Source organism: Scylla paramamosain, chromosome 3 (genome assembly GCF_035594125.1).
Source record: "Scylla paramamosain isolate STU-SP2022 chromosome 3, ASM3559412v1, whole genome shotgun sequence".
Taxonomy (NCBI): Eukaryota; Metazoa; Arthropoda; class Malacostraca; order Decapoda; family Portunidae; genus Scylla; species Scylla paramamosain.
The window spans coordinates 35810522-35828879 of record NC_087153.1 but is presented as its reverse complement, the minus strand read 5'-3'; the positions used below and the strand labels follow the sequence as shown (position 1 = coordinate 35828879).

Sequence of the window (18358 nt, the reverse complement as noted above, 5' to 3'; positions counted from 1 at the left end):
TTTGCTTTACCGGATCCCCGATAATAAGAGAGATACAGCAGCACGACTGGCCACCACTCACCAAATCTTTAGTCATTTCAGCTGCATTCTCTCTCTCATGGTGAGAGAGAGAGGGTCTCACCCTTAACCACCTTACTGATTTAGTGGATCTTGCATTGCCATCTGATATAACACAGCTTCACGCCAGGAATCTGCTCCCCCATCCTGAATCTGTCAAACCACCATCACATTTATAAGATCCCGTGTTGATTACGTGTGCAAAAGCCAAATGTTTCACGAAAATTCAGACTACTGTGAGTGACACATCACCTCTCTGTGTTTGATCGCTGGTGACCAAGGATTCTAAATAAAATTTGCATAATTGCGAGAGACATTATTATATAATTTTGAATGATTATGTAATATACTATTTTGTTACGGTGACTGTATAGCACATTGTGTACCGGGAGTAAGTACTTTCCTGTATGAATTCGCACGCAAGCCGAAGTTCATTTAGGAGCATTGTGGGGCCTTTATTCCTTCCCATCGCTCTCTTCGCTCACCGTAACGACGCCATGAGTAGGTAGCAGAGCCTTCTACAGTTTATCATACTAGCCAGGCGTTTACATCAGTGAAATACTCCACAGAAGTGAGTTGTAGTGAGATAGCAGTGTACACTACCGTGTACATATGGGATGAGAGTCAAGGGATCGTAGTTTCAGTATCAAGCAGGGATTAAAATGTAATGTATGCGTGTTCTAGGATGCCAGTGGTGGGCGTGGAGAGTGGGTAAAATGATGAGTGTTGGCAGGCAGTGGGCCATTGTTAGGCTGTGTTGACGTGTCATGGCGGCGCAGATGCACCAATGGCTCAGCTCTTAACCATTCCTTTTGCGTTGCTGAGTAACGTGTATGAGTGACATGCTGAGTAATTATCTAGAGCCCTTTCCCGGCTTAACTTTTGGTGTATTCTTTTCCATTCGTTTGTATATACCTTTAGATGGACCTAAAATATAAATCTGAGGATGGGGAGCAGTGCCCTTGTTTTTAAGGGGGGAGGTCCAGGGGGGCGAAGCTGGGGGTGGGGGGGGAGGCATCGTTATCGTTTATTCACTAACTCGTCTATCCATTCACTTGATTTGCTATATTTATCTTATTTTTATTTTTTATTTTTCACTAATTTATCCTTTATTCATGTATTTTGCCGGACGAGAAGCTTCAACATGCAGCTTACACAGACTCCCCAGTCCATGGCGTACCTAACACTTCTTTGTGTCAGCTTGTATTCCCCTTGGTTTCCACTTGAGGGAAGGAGCGTAACATGAAAATGAAACCGTATAACAAAAACTGCATCATATTACGTTATCGTGTGTGTGTGTGTGTGTGTGTGTGTGTGTCCGTCAGTCTGTGGACCATATTGTGAAACCGGTGGCCGCAGCCTCGATTACTTTCAAAAGGCTCTAGTAAGTCTAGTTGAAGTGACATGGGTTTCTAAGGGCGTTTTTATGGTCATAGCGGATATATTAACAAAATTTCAATATTATTAACGGGAGAAGCACTCTTGAGAACCCGACACGGGAAGTGAAACGTCACCAAGCGGCATTGCTCATCAGGCAGGAGCAATGTATTAGGGCAGTGTCTTGACTGTCGTCATTGTTGTAGGTGTTGAGGCCAGAGACCAAGCTGGTAACCAGGAATTTGTTTGCCTTTCCTGGCAGTGGTGTCTACTGCTGTCAGCATTACTGCAAGGATGTACAGCCAGCAGCAACTGAATGGCAAGCATCAGTCTGTCCCAGATGTAGATGCAGATGTGATGAGAAAAAATAATTTGAGACAGCTCCGTCCACAGAGGAAAAGGGAAAAGAAAGCTATGAGGAAACTTAAGGAAAATTAAAGTTGTATAATGTGGGAGTAGATCAACTAAAAACTCTGACCACCAAATCTATCCTGATACACGAGATAAAAAAGAAAAAAATCTGTAAAAGTGGGAAGAGATTTACTCACAAATCACGAATCTGCCCCCTTGAGACACATTAGGACACACAAGAATTACGAATGTCCAGAATATATAGAGAGATTTACTATGACTTATCTTACCCAACATACGTGGGCAGACTGGAGTGAAAAAAAAAAATGGATGTGAAGAGTGTGGGAAGAGATTTACTCCGCGAAAATTTACTCTCAAGCAATCCACCATGATAAAACACAGCGATACGCAGTGGTGCTAAGAATTGTGTCTAAAATTTGGAAATATCTGTACCTGAAAGTTTTACATTACCTCACACACCTTGATGTACAGGGTGTAAATAATAACGTGATTCCCGAATGGAAAATAAATAAATAAATAAATAAACATATATATATATATATATATATATATATATATATATATATATATATATATATATATATATATATATATATATATATATATATATATATATATATATATATATATATATATATATATATATATATATATATATATATATTGCGTAGTTTAAAGTAAAACAAATGAGAAGGTAGTATCAACTGAATAAATGCGGACGTGGAAGTAACATTTGGAGTGTAACAAACAGGAGTGTTGAGGTTATCCTGAAGTTATATTTAGCATTAGCTAGACAACACATGGACAATACAGTGCTGTGCTTATTCCGCGGAAATAGTGCAGAAGAGGATGAGTATAACCATACCTGTCCACACAACACATGATCTCAAATGTTGGAGCTTGAATTGTTTGAAATCTATTGTTTATCGATATTTGTAAATACATTAGTGATAAGAATAGTAACACCACAATGAATGTTGCAAATGTTAGAAATCAATAAATGTATATCTAGTTCATTCAGTTTCATCAACCCAACGATCGCAGAAACCCAAGACACAGATGAGCTGCGCCTGTGCTCAGCTGAAAAGAGTGTCCCGTCACCCGGCCAGGGAATATTTGATCTTATTTCCTTGTGGTTACAGCTGGCGGTGATCGGACCATCATTCCTTGCCACGGGGAAGAACGGCCAAGTATTAGTGCTGTTCAGGGAAGTAAAATAGTGTGGTGGGTGCAAGAGAAATTTCCAGTTTCCGTAGTCACTTACTACGGTCCGTCTGACAGTTTGTCTATTTTATATCTATGCTTGTCGATCAGTATATATTTGTGACTATTTATTGATCTGATTATTTAGAGACTTTATGCTGGTAATATTTTAGGAACATTTTGATGATTCTAGCACTGACTTGTAATACATTTGGTTTCATATTCCAAAGGGGGTAGGGGGCAACCTGAGCTATTTGCATGCTGTTCTTCATTTATCCCTGTGACTTACTGTCATATACTTGTGGAACACAGTTGTGAGTTCAGATGATATTGAAATAGCAGCGTTTTTATCTGAGGAATTAGGTTAGGGTAGATTTAGATTGATTAATTTCATTAGTTTCACTGCTGATCCCTTCATTGTATAGATCATAATTTGTAAAAGCGTCATATTTTGCCCAAAAGTAAACCGCCAGTGTCTGGAAATTAGTAGGATAAGATTATTTCCATAGTCCCCGTGTGGTCTGTAGTTTTGCTCTTTTTTTTATTTATTCATATATATATTATTTTGTTTTACTTTCAAAGAGCGATAAGTTTATCCCTTTGGAGCAAGGGGACGGTGTGTGTGTGTGTGTGTGTGTGTGTGTGTGTGTGTGTGTGTGTGTGTGTGTGTGTGTGTGTGTGTGTGTGTGTTTTCTGTTTGTTTCAGTTTGTTATAGTTACCCATTAATACATTTTCTGTTAATGATCCCGACCTTATTTTCTGTAATTTCACGTTTTACTGGAGATACTGCAGCATTTCTTGGTGATTAATGTGTGGCAGTTACCTGTGCATAAGTTCGAGGAAGTCATGTAGTACACTTTTTTTCTTCATATTTTTTTTTCTCATATATTTAAAAATGGACTCCTTAGTGTCATTTGGGAGAGAGAGAGAGAGAGAGAGAGAGAGAGAGAGAGAGAGAGAGAGAGAGAGAGAGAGAGAGAGAGAGAGAGAGAGAGAGAGAGTTATTTGTGTGAAACTTGACCCACCACCCACCTCAGGAAGCAGTTCTCTGCAATGCATTCGTGCTGCCACCGCTTCCCTCACGCCCGCACGCCCCCACGTCCCTCGTAAAGTCGCGCCTTCTGCTTTACGGCGTCGCGGGCGCAACACGGCGGCTGTGAACTGCAACACGTTTATGTCTTAAGGAAGTTTTTAAAGATAGAGGTGCGCTTCTCTACGACGTCACGCTTCTAGGGGTGTTCAAGTGAGTGTGGTAACAGAAAATGCTTGAAGAGAAGGTACTGCGAATTTAGTGCGTTTCTTCTTCAATAAAAGGTAATTGCTTTCCTTTCCTGCAATATGTGAACCTGAAAGTGCATGTATTCGTATGATAAGGGAATAAATACACAGTACGTATACGCTCGGGTTGTTTATGGTTGTGTATATCTTAGTTAATATATATATATATATATATATATATATATATATATATATATATATATATATATATATATATATATATATATATATATATATATATATATATATTTTTTTTTTTCCGGATAGTGTGAAGGAAATGTGTGCTGAGTGCCACGTGATAAGAGGCTACAATGGTGGCCTCAGTCTTTACTTCAACATAATTAAACGCAGCCAAAATGTTACGGGTTCGATCCCCGCACACAGTGCCTTGGCTCGGCACCGTTACCTTGCAGCATGCTGTACTAAAGCACTGTTTGACCTCGGCTGTCCAGCGCATATCAGTGCTGCATCAGCGCATATCCCTACTTCTCAAAAAACAGCAACAACAGTTATAACAAGTAAGGTAAATAAATAGAAAAAAGAAAAGTTGTCAAGATAATTTTTGTTTTTCTCGTGAAGGAAAGAAGGTAGGTAGTACTGATTTGGTGAGATTTTCCAGCCTTGACATAGGCTTGGATGTTGTTCTCACTCTGATCGTGAGTTGACGTGTTGCAAAGTATAGGCGACGAATCTGAAATGACTGCATGGCTGTAAACTGCAATATTACTCATGATTAATTTAAATGAATGAGCTAACTTTCTGCATGACAGAATGTGGCGGGACATGGCCGGTGAATGACCTCAGGGAGATGTGAGGTGGACGTACGAGGTGGACAGCCACGGAAAGTGAGCTGCAACGAGTCCTGCTGGCATTTTCTCTTCCCTTTCTGAAACGCCTAATAAAACATAATACCGTCACACAGGAAGGGTTGGTTTTCACATCAGCCATTTAGATAAGTACAGCCACACTGGTTGTTTAGTTTCTGCTGCACTGAGAAGAAAACTACTGCATGTTATGGACTTACATGTGTATTCCCGTGCTCTCATTTTTCTGTGTGCCGCTCTGTTTTGTTTTTACAACATCGTATCTTGCCGTCCTTGTCTACAATACAGTTGTGTCCAGAAATACATTTCTCTATAGAAAATCAACTTGCTGTAGTAACTGGTTTGAAATGAAGATCGATTTTTTGGATGGTAGATTAAAAACTATATCCTTCGAACCGGATTCGAACCAGTGACCTATGGATTTCTGTTACGGTTGCCAACTACAGTCCACCGCTCTACCAACTGAGCTATCGAAGGCTTGCATGGCGAAAGGAAGACATATGAACACACTAAACACTCTTGCTGTAAAATGTTAATTTGTTATTTTAATTTTGAGACAAGCCAGTGTATGTGTAGTTAGATATGGGTGTATGTAAGTACTTACCACTCCTATCTGTGTGTGGGTGAGGGATGGGCGCTCTGTGTTGTGTTGCTGCTCTCTTTGTGTGAGGTGCATAAAGGAGTATTTATATGTTTCTGTTGATATGTTTACACACTCTTTTTCACTTTCAAGGTGTGTTAAGAAGAGAGAGGGCATCTGAGCCGCACTGTAGGCCTGCCCGTCACCCCCACCACTTCCCTGAGAAGGCACGAGTGCTTCCTGCCAAGTGTTTGCAGGTGAGCTGAGTAACAGTTAACATTAGACACCTAGTTTACCTTATTAACATTGTGTTCTGCGTTGCATCCAAACTGCTTTCAAAAGAATATATAACTGAAGTTACACGGGTTTTTAAGGCTGTTTTTACGATTCTAATGACGCATTAACAAGATTTCTATATTATTAACTGGAGAAACTCTCTTGAGAACCCGGCTAAGCATCTCTTTGATCTTTGAAAATAGTTATGGGGAAAGATCAGTGTTTCAGAATGCGGGCCTAAAACACCGATCTTTCCTATCCGCAAATTATTGTAAGCTTTCAAACCCCTATTGACTCAGCACTAACAATCTGGCTAGTGACTGAGTGCTTGTGTATCATTCCCCATCCGAATTTTAACCCCAAATGGCCACATGTATCTTAGAGATAAAGAATCTGTAATGCTTATAAGTGTGAATGATTTAGTATGTTAGTTAATCAATTGTTGCAAAGTTTACGAACCAAAATGTGTTTGTGAACATTTATTTTATCAGATTTTATTTTTGACCTATTTTCGTTATTATTATTATTATTATTATTATTATTATTATTGTTGTTGTTGTTGTTGTTGTGTATTTTTTGTAGTTAGTACACTTCGTTAGCACAGGGAAAGGTTGGGAAGAAGGGAGAGAGGGAGACAAGGAGGTAAGGAAGAAGATAAGGAAAGGGAGAGAGGGAGGGAGGGATGGAAGCAAGGAAGAAGAGAAGAACAATGAGGGAGGGAGGGAAGGAAGAAGAGAAGTATAGGGAGGGAGGGAGGCAAGGAAGGAAGAAGAGAAGTACATGGAGGGAGGGAGGGAAGGAAGAAGAGGAGAGGGAGGGAGGGAGGCAAAGAAGAAGAGGAGAGGGAGGAAGGGAGGGTGATATTGGAACCTGGAGGAAAAGTCGACACACAAAACTTACCTGGCGGAAACTGTGTGACTGATTGCTTGTGTGTGTAGGGAGAGGAGGGAGAGGGAGAGGGAGAGGTGAGAAGGGAGGGAAGGAAGGATATAAGAAAAACGAGGAGAGGAATGATGAGAAAGGAGGGAAGGAAAGATGGATGGGGGAAGGGACGATGGGTATAAGAACGAGAAGGAGAGGGAGATGAGAGGAAAGAAAGGTCGTAAGAATGATAAAAAGGAAGTGGAAGGGAAACTTAAGAGAAATGTGATGTGATAAAGGAGGAAATACAAGACTTCTAGTGGAGTAGAAGAAATAGAGAGAAAGGAAAGGAGATAATGGAGTGGGAAAGAAAAGTTGTAATCTCTTATTTCATTTTGATCATTAATTACGGAGAGAGAGAGAGAGAGAGAGAGAGAGAGAGAGAGAGAGAGAGAGAGAGAGAGAGAGAGAGAGAGAGAGAGAATTACTATTATTACTATTATTATTAGTTGTAACAGCAGCAGCAGCAGTAGTAGTAGCAGTAGTAGTAGTAGTAGTAGTAGTAGTAGTAGTAGTAGTAGCAGCAGCAGCAGCAGCATATATCATTAGTTGTAATACAGAAGTCATGACCATTATTATTACTTCCTTTCACACCTCCTCCTCCTCCTCCTCCTAGACCCTCACACCACCACACCACCACCTAACCCCCGCACCACCTCCTAACCAGCCACGCACCACCACCTACCTTCCCACACCTATCTCCACACCTCCTAACCCCCACACCACCACCTCCTGTTAACCCCCACACCTCCTAACCTTCCCTACTTCTGAAACCCCAGCACCAGCATTCATACTCTCCCCTCCCACCGCCCGTCACTCACCGCCCGTAGGCAAGCCCCGAGTCACTGTTGGCCAGTCACCCTTGCTAATCTTGACAGGAAGGCCCTTAGAGTACCTGGGTGGCTAATTACTTCTTTACGAGCAGGGCAGAGGAAAGTGGTGGTGGTGGTGGTGGTGTTGCGCAAAGAAGTGATGGAGGTTGATGGTGCTTGGTGAGGGGGAAGGAGTGAAAAGGAAAGGAGAGAAAGGTGTTATTGCTCAAACTACACAAGTGGTAATTAGAGAGAGAGAGAGAGAGAGAGAGAGAGAGAGAGAGAGAGAGAGACGATAGGTGCATCAATTAAGCGTTAGAAGGCATCTTATTACATACTCGTCCACCTAACCTTAGTCTAACCTTAACCTCACCCAACTTAAGGCATCACATTTCAGTAGCGAGCACACCATCTTGTATCTATTATTGACCTTCTTCATTTCTCCCATTTCTTTTTATTCCTATCTGTACACCCTTGTTTTCTCTTCACCCCACTTTCACTTAAAAAAAATAAATAAATAAATAAAGGAATCACGTGTGTGTGTGTCTGTGTGTGAGTGTGGTGGTTAGGTGTTTAGAGAGGCACCAACCGTGACACTTCCGGGATGCAGCTGTGTGTTATCCAATATGTGTTTACTGTGACCAGGGAATGATGGACTGGAAGCTGAATGGTCTGTGTGTGTCAGCTGAGTATGGCTTGGCTGGGCTGGGCTGGGCTGGACTGGATAACACTTTTGCATCATACAACACAATACTATGAGAAGGAAATGTGATACGTAACCGATTAAAAGGAGTCTGATAACACCTGCTGTAGAAAGGTTACTGAGGTGGAGGCCGTGTTAGGTAGCGAGTATGCATAGGTGAGGCTGGGCTGGGCTAGGCTGGGCTGGGTAACGCTCTGATCATGCAACATAGTACTGCGGGGAGAGATGGTTTCGCACTGGAAGCCAACCCCCTGACCCTGATGATAGAGAAAGAAAGAAAAAATAAAAATAAAAATAAAAGAGAAGAAAGGAAGTAAGGAAGGAAGGCAGGAAAGAAAGAAGAAGGAGGAGGAGTAGGAGGAGGAGGAGGAGGAGGAGGAGGAGGAGGCGAAAGAACTGAAGGAAGGAAGAAAAAGACAGAAAGAAATAAAGAAAGAAGAGGAAAAAAGAAAAAAAAGAAGAGGAGGAGGAGGAGGAGGAGGAGGAAGAGGAGGAAGAGAAATGAAGAAATGAGGGAAGATAGGAAAACGAAAACAAAAAGACAGAAAGAAAATAGAAGAGAAAGAAGAAAAAAGGAGGAAGAGAAGGAAGTATGGTAGGAAAGAGAGAAGGAAAGAAAGAAGATGAGTAATAAGAGGGAAAAGGAGTTAGAGAAAGAAGGAAAAAAGGCAGGAAAGAAAGAAACAAAGAAAGAAAATGAAGAATTAAAAGGAAAAGGAGGAGAAGAAGGAAGGAGGGAAGGAGGGAAGGAGGGAAGACGGGAAAGAAGACAGCAATACGCCCCATACACACTGTGGTCAAGGCTTCAGAAGCTCGATCTTGCTCAAAGCTTAGCGCCGCCAGACCACTCCGCGTTGAACAAATCATTGGGTGTTTGCTCTTCCATGCTCTGTAATTCTCTCTCTCTCTCTCTCTCTCTCTCTCTCTCTCTCTCTCTCTCTCTCTCTCTCAGCTCGTAAAGAGGCAACATATCATTACCTGTGTTTTCCGAAGAGAGAAATGGAGATTGAAGTGTTAAGTCCGTTCACCTTTGTTCGCCTTTTTACGTGCGTATCTCCGCTTCCTCCTGGCTGCAGGCACACAGGGGGAAGGTCACGTGTTTTAAGTCCATGTGCTGAAACACTTCTGCCCGCACTTCCAGTACTTTCATTAGGTTCTACTTGAAGTAACACGGATTTCTTAAAGGTGTTGTTACTGTTTTAGTGACACATTAACAATATTTCTACGTTACTGACAGGAGAAACACTCTTGAGAAACAGACTTATCATCTCTGGCCTTTGAAAATAGTCGTGATGAGAGAACAAAGCGTTTCAGAATACTGGTCTTCGTCACTTCGTCACACACACGCGGCATGTGGCCCTGGTTTTAACTTACCGATGTGGTGTTGACTTGTGCACCTTCAGCACTGTATCCCATACCAGGGAGGCTGTCATTGGTTGGTTAATCTTTCGTCTATTAAACAAAGAGTGTATTATGCTGGTGTGTTGGGCGAGATCATTCATTTGTGGGTAACATTCACTTTAGCCGGTAGTTTTGATGTCCTACTGCAGCAACGGCCTCATAAGGTTTCATCTGGAAATTACGATTGTGTTAGAAATCGGCTTGAGAAGGCTTGGCTGTATTTCGCGACGGCTTGTCATCTTAAATAAATTTGCGAGTGAGACGCCGCACAGGGCGGAGGCGTCACCGATACACCCAGCGGTACATCTCAATACTCGGTCACAACCCTCAGCGGCGAGGCTCTGCGGCCTGCACACCAGACAGGGAGAGGCGTCAGGACGTGATAGAAGGGAGGGACTCGGAGGATATCTGTGAGCACAATGAAGTCACCGGGATGAAGCAGAGCCGCGCACCGCCATACACGAAGACGTCCATCCCTGTGATGAGACAGTCGGACATCTATATAAAAAGATTATTAAAAAAGGCAAGTTTTATCCCCGTCAATAAAGTGTAGGCGTGGCGGCAACACCCCGCCCGTGTCATGTTTAGGGCTTTGCGGCCATCAAGGAACAAACCCTTCATAAATATTCCTTTTTTTTTTTTTCAGCTCCATCTTGGGAGGAAATGTTTCGTATTCATCGGATTAATTATTATTCATTAATATTTCTGAAATCACGTTAATGATTACGGAGAAAAATGTTTCAGGAATTTAAGAGATATTCATGTCTGAGTCATTAGAGAGCTTCAAAAGAAGATTAGCCAGATTTATGGATGAGGATGATAGGTGGAAATAAGTAGGTATGTTTGGTACAGGGACTGCCACGTGTAGGTCTGACGGCTTCTTGCAGCTTACCTTACTTATGTTTCTAACTGGGTACATGACTGAAAAAAAAAAAAAATTCCTCATTCGCATGTGCCATATGACCACGACATCGCGGCGCCTCACACTTCCTTTTAAATCACTCGCTCCCTCACTCACATCAACAATCACAAGGTGCGTGTGTAAGAAGCCTGCCGCAGAGCCCAGGCAAATGAGTTCCCCGCTGCCTTTGGTGTTCACAGTGTTCAGTGTGTGGACAACATCAGGGGGGAACTCAGTGTTGTCTGGACCAGAAGTGAAAGAGGTTTGCCTTGTGCGTGTCATCGCCGTCAGACAGAGCATGGTCAGCGTGGTGGCCTCAGTGTGCTGGCGTGACGGGAAGCGTTTTGTACCGCGTGGACCAACTGGAGAGGAGAAAAATATGAATTAACTGCAAAAAGCGTCATCTGATGAAAGACAAATAAAAAAAATGGGTAACTGTATTGCTTTTACATAAATATATCGTTCATTGTGTGTGTGTGTGTGTGTGTGTGTGTGTGTGTGTGTGTGTGTGTATTTGTTACGAGAAATCAGAGACGGACTGCACCATATCATGAGAAGTAAAGAATTAAACTAATGATATAAAAAAAATATTATTATGAATAGGTAAACAGATAAAAAAGAAAGAATGTATAATTTCATTAGTTGTATTATTGTCGTTATTGTTGTTGTTCTTGATTTGTATTATTATCATCATCATCATCAAGTCTAATAGTAATAGTAGTTGATAGTTTTTTTTTTATTGTAAAGGGCTGAGAGGGTTAGGATGAACTGAGAGGAGAAGGAAATTAAAGGGTTGGGTGGGTGGAGGGAAGGAGTAGAGTGGGAGAATATTTTTGACGTGGTAACAGAGGTATTTAAAAGTCCTGTAGTAGCAGTTGTTGCCACATCTTGAGGAGGGAAGAGGACCACGCTGGAAAGCAGGCAATGACAATTGAATTACAGTACACGGGAGAAGAAAGAGAGGAAGACCGAGAAAGAAGTGAAGCGACTGCGTGAAGAAGGATACAAGAAAGGAATAGATGAAGCAGAACCATACACAGAACCACACGGACAAGACTCATCCAAAGCAGCGACCCCGTATAGAAACGAGACACAACCTGAGAAGTATTAGTAGCAGTTGTAGCAGTGGAGCAAACGGAGGGGAAGACCGATATATGAAAAGCAATACACGTAGACTTCCACGCATTGTCTTCCCCTGACCACTGCACGCCTCCCGCCACGCGTCACTCACGACCTCCGCTTCGCACAGCCGGTGCCTCGAGGTACTCCCAGTGTACGGGACGTGTTCATAACGTTTTCCCTCATCAGGACTGGTTTCAAATCCAACAAAGATAATAAGCTGAGTTCTCATGAGTGTTCTTTCTGTTGATGATACAGAATCCTTGTTGACACTTCTAATGCTGGTAAATCCTTCTCACAATCATCTATATCTTTTAAAAACTTACTGTTTGTGGTACAATCTCCCAAAATAACATACTCTTCTTGTTTAGCAAATAATTAACATAGTATTCTCTATAGTCGTGTTTTCATGAGTGTTCTTTTAATTAATGGTGTAGAATCTTGGTTAAATTATCAACAGAATCATGCAAAAAGCATCTTGAAAACCTAAATAAGTTCCACTAGAGCCTGTAAGAGATATGACGATGAAATTACTAATTAAGAATCCAATCCAATCTTGTGAGACTAATCGGCGGTAAGGACCTGCTGAATGCTGGGTGTTTGGCTGGCTTGATAGTTATCGTGTACTTCACCTGGTTCATGAGAGAGAGAGAGAGAGAGAGAGAGAGAGAGAGAGAGAGAGAGAGAGAGAGAGAGAGAGAGAGAGAGAGAGAGAGAGAGTTACATAGAAAAAACAGGCCACAACAGACCTTGCGGTCCTCACGAGGTGACCTGACTTAGGACTACTAAGGTGATAGTAGAAGAAAAGAACAGGAAAGTAGAAGGCTCTCTCCCCACCCTCCACTCCCTCCGGCATAAACCGTACAGGAAAAGAGGTCGAAAAGAAATACCTTATGGGATTAGAGAAGGAAAAACCCGCAGGAAATTTTATGGGAAAGAAAGAAAATAGATGAAATGAGGTGCCCGCATTTCCTGAAGGCAAGGAAGTTAATCACTAACAAACAAACGCTGTTAGCCTCGGATTGCAGGCAAAATATTTGTCAAGACGGCGTTTAAAAGTCTCTACGGTGTTGCAGTCTATCACTTCTCGAGGAAACCCATTCCATAGATTTATTATGGTGGGAAAAAAAAAAAAGATTCATGAGACTTGAAGGATTTCCCAATAATTCTGCAACCGTTTCCTCGCGTGTAATTTGAAGAGTCTATCGTGAAATATTTACTGCAGTCCATGTTATCAATGCCTTTGATGAGAGAGAGAGAGAGAGAGAGAGAGAGAGAGAGAGAGAGAGAGAGAGAGAGAGAGAGAGAGAGAGGGGGTGGGGAGGGAAGGAGGCAGGGAGGGAGAGAGGGAGAAAGCGGGGGAGGGGAGGGGCAGCAGCAGGAAAAGTGTGTGGTGGATATTGAACTGAGGTGTTTAAAGTCTAAGGAAGAAAATGATCATATAAATCATCACGCTTAGAAATTTCTATGATCTTAATTTCTTATGATTTATTTATGTACCGGGTGCCAGTAAACAGTGGAAAAAAAAATCGTACTTTTTTAAACTTTTGAGAATCATACTGAATAATGATTAAAAAGAAACAAAATAAATAAAACGTAACTTCTCCGATCAAATTACTAAATGAAAATAATTACATTACAAAGAATCATGCTGAATAATGAGTAAAAAAAAAAAAATATATATTCTTCGATTCAAATATCAAATGGAAATCGCTGTGGATATCTGGTGCCGTTGGTTTTCCTTTCAATCTATTTCTCTAGCACCGCATAATATAACTTTATTAGTGTAGCGCCATTCAATCAGCAAATCTATCTATATGCCTGTCTTTACATCTGTCTGCCTATTCACAGCATTCTAAATACAAGACATTACTGCAAATCTTTCCCTTCACTTTTCCTTTCTCTTTTACTTTCCTTCTCATTAGTAATGTTCTCCTTTACCTCAGTTACCCGTGTTGTGAAAGAGAAAATGGAATAGATGTTGGGATAGGAGTAAGATGAAAAGGAAGGAGAGGAGGAGGAGGAGGAGGAGGAGGAGGAGGAGGAGGAGGAGGAGGAGGGGGGAGGAGGAGGAGATGAATAAACTAGAGTTGACGTGAGATGCAATTAGGTGGCTAAAATTATGCTCTCATTAGGCTAGGCATTAATAATAGGCCTTCTTAATTATGTCAGCCTGAGGAGGTGGTGGTGGTGGAGGAGGAGGAGGAGGAGGAGGAGGAGGAGGAGGAGGAGTAACAGTCAACAATGTGTGTGTGTGTGTGTGTGTGTGTGTGTGTGTGTGTGTGTGTGTGTGTGTGTGTGTGTGTGTGTGTGTGTGTGTGTGTGTGTGTGTGTACTTGCATTAATTCCAACACATTATTTTTAATTGTTATGATTGTTTAAACTATTTATTTTTCTGCCTGCACTAATTAAATTACGAACACAACGACAACAACAACACCACCAACAACAAGAGTAACAATGATAATAATAATAATAATAATAACAATAATAATAATAACAATAATAATAATAATAATAATAATAATAATAATAATAATAATAATAATAATAATAACACCTAATCATAAACGTGCTGTCAAAAAAAAAACCCTTATCATAAAAAGGTTGTGATTAATTTTTCGAGCATCGTATAAACTTTCCGACAGCAACATGCGACGCCTGGATGTGGGTGGCCCAGGAGGGAGGGAGAGAGGGAGAGGGAGAGGGAGAGAGAGAGAGAGAGAGAGAGAGAGAGAGAGAGAGAGAGAGGGAGAGGGAGAGGGAGAGAGGGAGAGAGAGAGAGAAGGAGAGGGAGGGTATGAAGAGTAGGTGACGGCGGCTCCTTTGATCTTGGACTACCTGCCACCCGTCTCTCTCTCTCTCTCTCTCTCTCTCTCTCTCTCTCTCTCTCTCTCTCTCTCTCTCTCTCTCTCTCTCTCTCTCTCATCAGGACGTTCTTCCAGTTAATTTTTCTGTTATTTTTTGTTTATTTATTTATTTTTTTGTATTTAAATTTACGCAAGTGGATTTCATCTCTCTCTCTCTCTCTCTCTCTCTCTCTCTCTCTCTCTCTCTCTCTCTCTCTCTCTCTCTCTCTCTCTCACCCACTCCACTCATCCACACCGTCACCGTTTTCTTTGGATGACATGGGTGAGAGCAAGTGTTGGGATGTGGCTGGCTGGGTGAGGCGAGGCGAGGAGAGGCGAGGCGGGGCGGGGCGGCGCAGGCCAGACCACCCGCCCGGCACCCCCCAGCCCCGCCGCGGCCCACAGAGGAGCCGGGGGCAGAGGTGTTAATACCTGTGTTCACCTGAGGCTCTGAGTGGCTTGAGGGCCGCCTAAATGATCCTGATGAGGGGGGGAGGAGCCGTCTGCTGGGGAGGGGGAGGGGGTGGAAGGAGGGAGGGGAGTAGAAGGGAAGGAAGAAGTGAAAGGAAGGAAAGGAGAGGAGTTTAATAGGGAAGGAAGGAAAGAGATAGTGTTGATTGTAGAAGAGTATAGAGAGGTGAAGAAAGTGCGAAGGAAGAGAGGAGAAGGAAGAAGAGTAGGAGGAAGAGGAGGAGAATGGTAGGAAGGAGAGAGTAAGAGAGTAGGAGGAAGGAAGAAATATTACTAAAGAGTGGGAGGAAGGAGGAGGGAAATACGTGGAAGGAAAGAGGAAGGGAGAGGAGAAGAATGGTGGGGAAGGAGGGAAGAAGGGAGAATATTGGATGAAGAGTAGGAGAAAGGAGTAAGGAGAGGGCGAGAGGAATGGTAGGGATGGAAGAAGAAGAGTAAAATGGAGGAGAAATGGAGAGGAGAATGATAGAGAAGGAGAGAGGAAGGCAGAGTGTTGATGAAGGAGTACAGAGAAAAAGGGAGGAAAGAGACGAAGAGAGAGGTGAAGAGAAAGAAAATAACCCCCCCAAAAAAAAAAAAAAAAGAAAACTATGAAACACAAAGGCAAGAAATGTTAATGGATAAGATAAAAGAAACAAATAAATATAGATAAAAACGAAGAATATTGGTCAGAAATTGTAGCAGCAGAAATAATAACAAGAGTAGATGAGTAAACTAAGCTGTTGATGAAGGAAACGAAAAGAAACACAGAAATAAAGAAAAATTACGAGAAATACCAACTTAAAGAGAGAGAGAGAGAGAGAGAGAGAGAGGAGAGAGAGAGAGAGAGAGAGAGAGAGAGAGAGAGAGAGAGAGAGAGAGAGAGAGAGAGAGAGAGAGAAGGGGGGATAATTAGAGTGGATGTGAGGTGTATTTAGAAGAGCTTAAGGTCGAACGATTCAATTAATGGAGATGAATATATCACATGATTTATTTTTGGGAAGTGAGAAGAGGAGGAGGAGGAGGAGGAGGAGCGGGAGGAGGAGGAGGAGGAGGAGGAGGAGGAGGAGAAGGAGGAGGAAGAGGAAAGGAGGGAGAATGTGCCTCCAGGTGTGGTCTTGTATCTCCTCCTTCTCCTCCTCCTCGTGGTGGTCATTAGGGCGCGGGGAGTAATTGATGCAGACGACAGGACGAGTGATCACGACCCTGAGCTGATTGGCTTGTTATTATTATTATTATTATTATTATTATTATTATTATTATTATTATTATTATTATTATTATTATTATTATTATTATTATCATCATCATTATTATCTGGTGTGTGTGTGTGTGTGTGTGTGTGTGTGTGTGTGTGTGTGTGTGTGTGTGTGTGTTGACGATCGTGACAACAGACCAAAGCTGAACTGCCACACACACACACACACACACACACACTCTAATAATAATAATAATAAAACAGAAGAATAAACGTGCCTACTGCAATATAACAATACATTATATAACTTCTACAGTGTACATGTTACCACAATTATTCATTTATTTATTTATTTATGGCTGCTACAACGTTAATGTATCACTTCATGCCTCCACTCACCCCGCCGCCCCATGAGAGGTCAAAATACAGTGATTGGTGGGCGCGGGCGTGGGTTTATTGGGGTCATTAGGCGACAGGACCCCGACCCTCAGTCACTCCTCTGACGGCAGCCACAACAGGGGAGGTCTGGGTGGCGGGGAGGTGTGCCCCTAGGGAGAGAGAGAGAGAGACAGAGAGAGAGAGAGAGAGAGAGAGAGAGAGAGAGAGAGAGAGAGAGAGAGAGAGAGAGAGAGAGAGACAGTCCTTCATCAAACACTATCCTTTTCTAAATGTATAATAAAGCAATACATAAAATTCCAACAAATAATAGCAATAAAAAAAGCAAAACTCCCTTAACCATTAAATTATAGTCGAGAGAGAGAGAGAGAGAGAGAGAGAGAGAGAGAGAGAGAGAGAGAGAGAGAGAGGAGAGAGAGAGAGAGAGAGAGAGAGAGAGAGAGAGAGAGAGAACTTAAGAATTTTCCGTTATTCCTAAAAAAAAAAAAACAGATAAATCCTTGCATATTTTGTTCTTTCTGTGTGTTCCTTCTTCCTGCTTGGCGCAAACACCCGCCCAAACAGCCAGACACGCAGTGAACAACCGCTGAGTAACCCACATAGGAGCGATAATGAACAGACAGGAGATAATCCACAATCAGTCAGTATTTCTGGTCAAACTTTAGCCCTTTCCATCGCTGTTCGTATGGAAGTGACCAGCATTTTTAGACAAACCTTACTGCTTGTTTTCTTTGATTTGTCGCTGGGGGTTATTGAAGCCACTGCCACCTCTGCATTTTATAGATCACTGCCTTTGTATCTTTTGTAGTAAAAAAAAATAGTATCCAGAAAGTTATAGGCATTGAAGGAGAAAATTTGCCTACCAGTGAAAGGGTTAATGGACTAATCGAATTTACGTATAGGAACTAAGAAAATTTATCCATTTGCCTATCGCTAACTTTGTCTCTCTTTCAGCATTCCTTCCTTGTGTACTATTGTCAATCAGTATTTTTGGTTAAACCTAAATGCACGTATTTTTCTCCTTAATTTACCTTTTGTTCGTGAAGGATACCTGACCACAATGCTCTACTGATAGCTAACTTTGTCTCTTCCAGCACTCCTCCCTGCGCTGCCCGGCTTAAGGTGATCCTCTCAGCCTCCTTCCCTCACTTCCCCTCACCCTTGTTTGTTCCTCTCTCCACCTTCATTATGGCCACCCACGCCCTGACACCTTGCCCTCTGTCCTCCCCCTCCCCTTGTGTTCCTCAATTCTCCTCCCTCACCTTCGTCCCTCCCTCCCTGCCTGCCTCTCTCAGCCCCGTGTCAATGTCGGCGGCTGTCAGTCTGGCTCAGAGGGATTAGTGTGTTAATAAAAAGGTGTCTAATGGAGCGAGCCTAATGTCCCACAAGCATTATTGAAAGGCTGGTGAATGAGTCTCGCCTCGCCTCCGTGCTGGTGGTCGCGGGGCAGGAGGAAGAGGAAGATGAGGAGCAAGAGGAGGAGGAGGAGGAGGAGGAGGAAGGGATGATTGTGAAGGTGTTGGAAGTGTAATTCGATAGATGATAGCGTGTTTTCTTTTTTCTTTTTTCTTTTTTTTCGTCTTTTCATATTCTCTGCCTCTTTTCCTTTCATCTATTTTGATTACACGTTTTCTTTCTCT

The 18358-nt window shown here is 42.3% G+C and overlaps 1 protein-coding gene and 1 non-coding gene across 2 annotated transcripts in view; one reads left to right on the top strand and one right to left on the bottom strand.

Annotated features, from left to right (window-relative positions):
* Nucleotides 1–528: 528 nt before the first annotated feature.
* LOC135094581 (protein gooseberry-neuro-like) overlaps nucleotides 529–18358 on the top strand; it is a 50849-nt gene continuing 33019 nt past the window's right edge. Inside the window, exons 1-3 of the mRNA XM_063994833.1 lie at nucleotides 529–628; nucleotides 5846–5949; nucleotides 17813–17840. The gene's annotated coding sequence lies outside the window, so the exon portion shown is untranslated. The remainder of the gene's footprint in view (nucleotides 629–5845; nucleotides 5950–17812; nucleotides 17841–18358) is intronic.
* On the bottom strand, nucleotides 5499–5589 carry Trnay-gua (transfer RNA tyrosine (anticodon GUA)). Its single transcript is given in 2 exon segments — nucleotides 5499–5534; nucleotides 5553–5589. It is a non-coding gene; the product is annotated as a tRNA-Tyr (tRNA).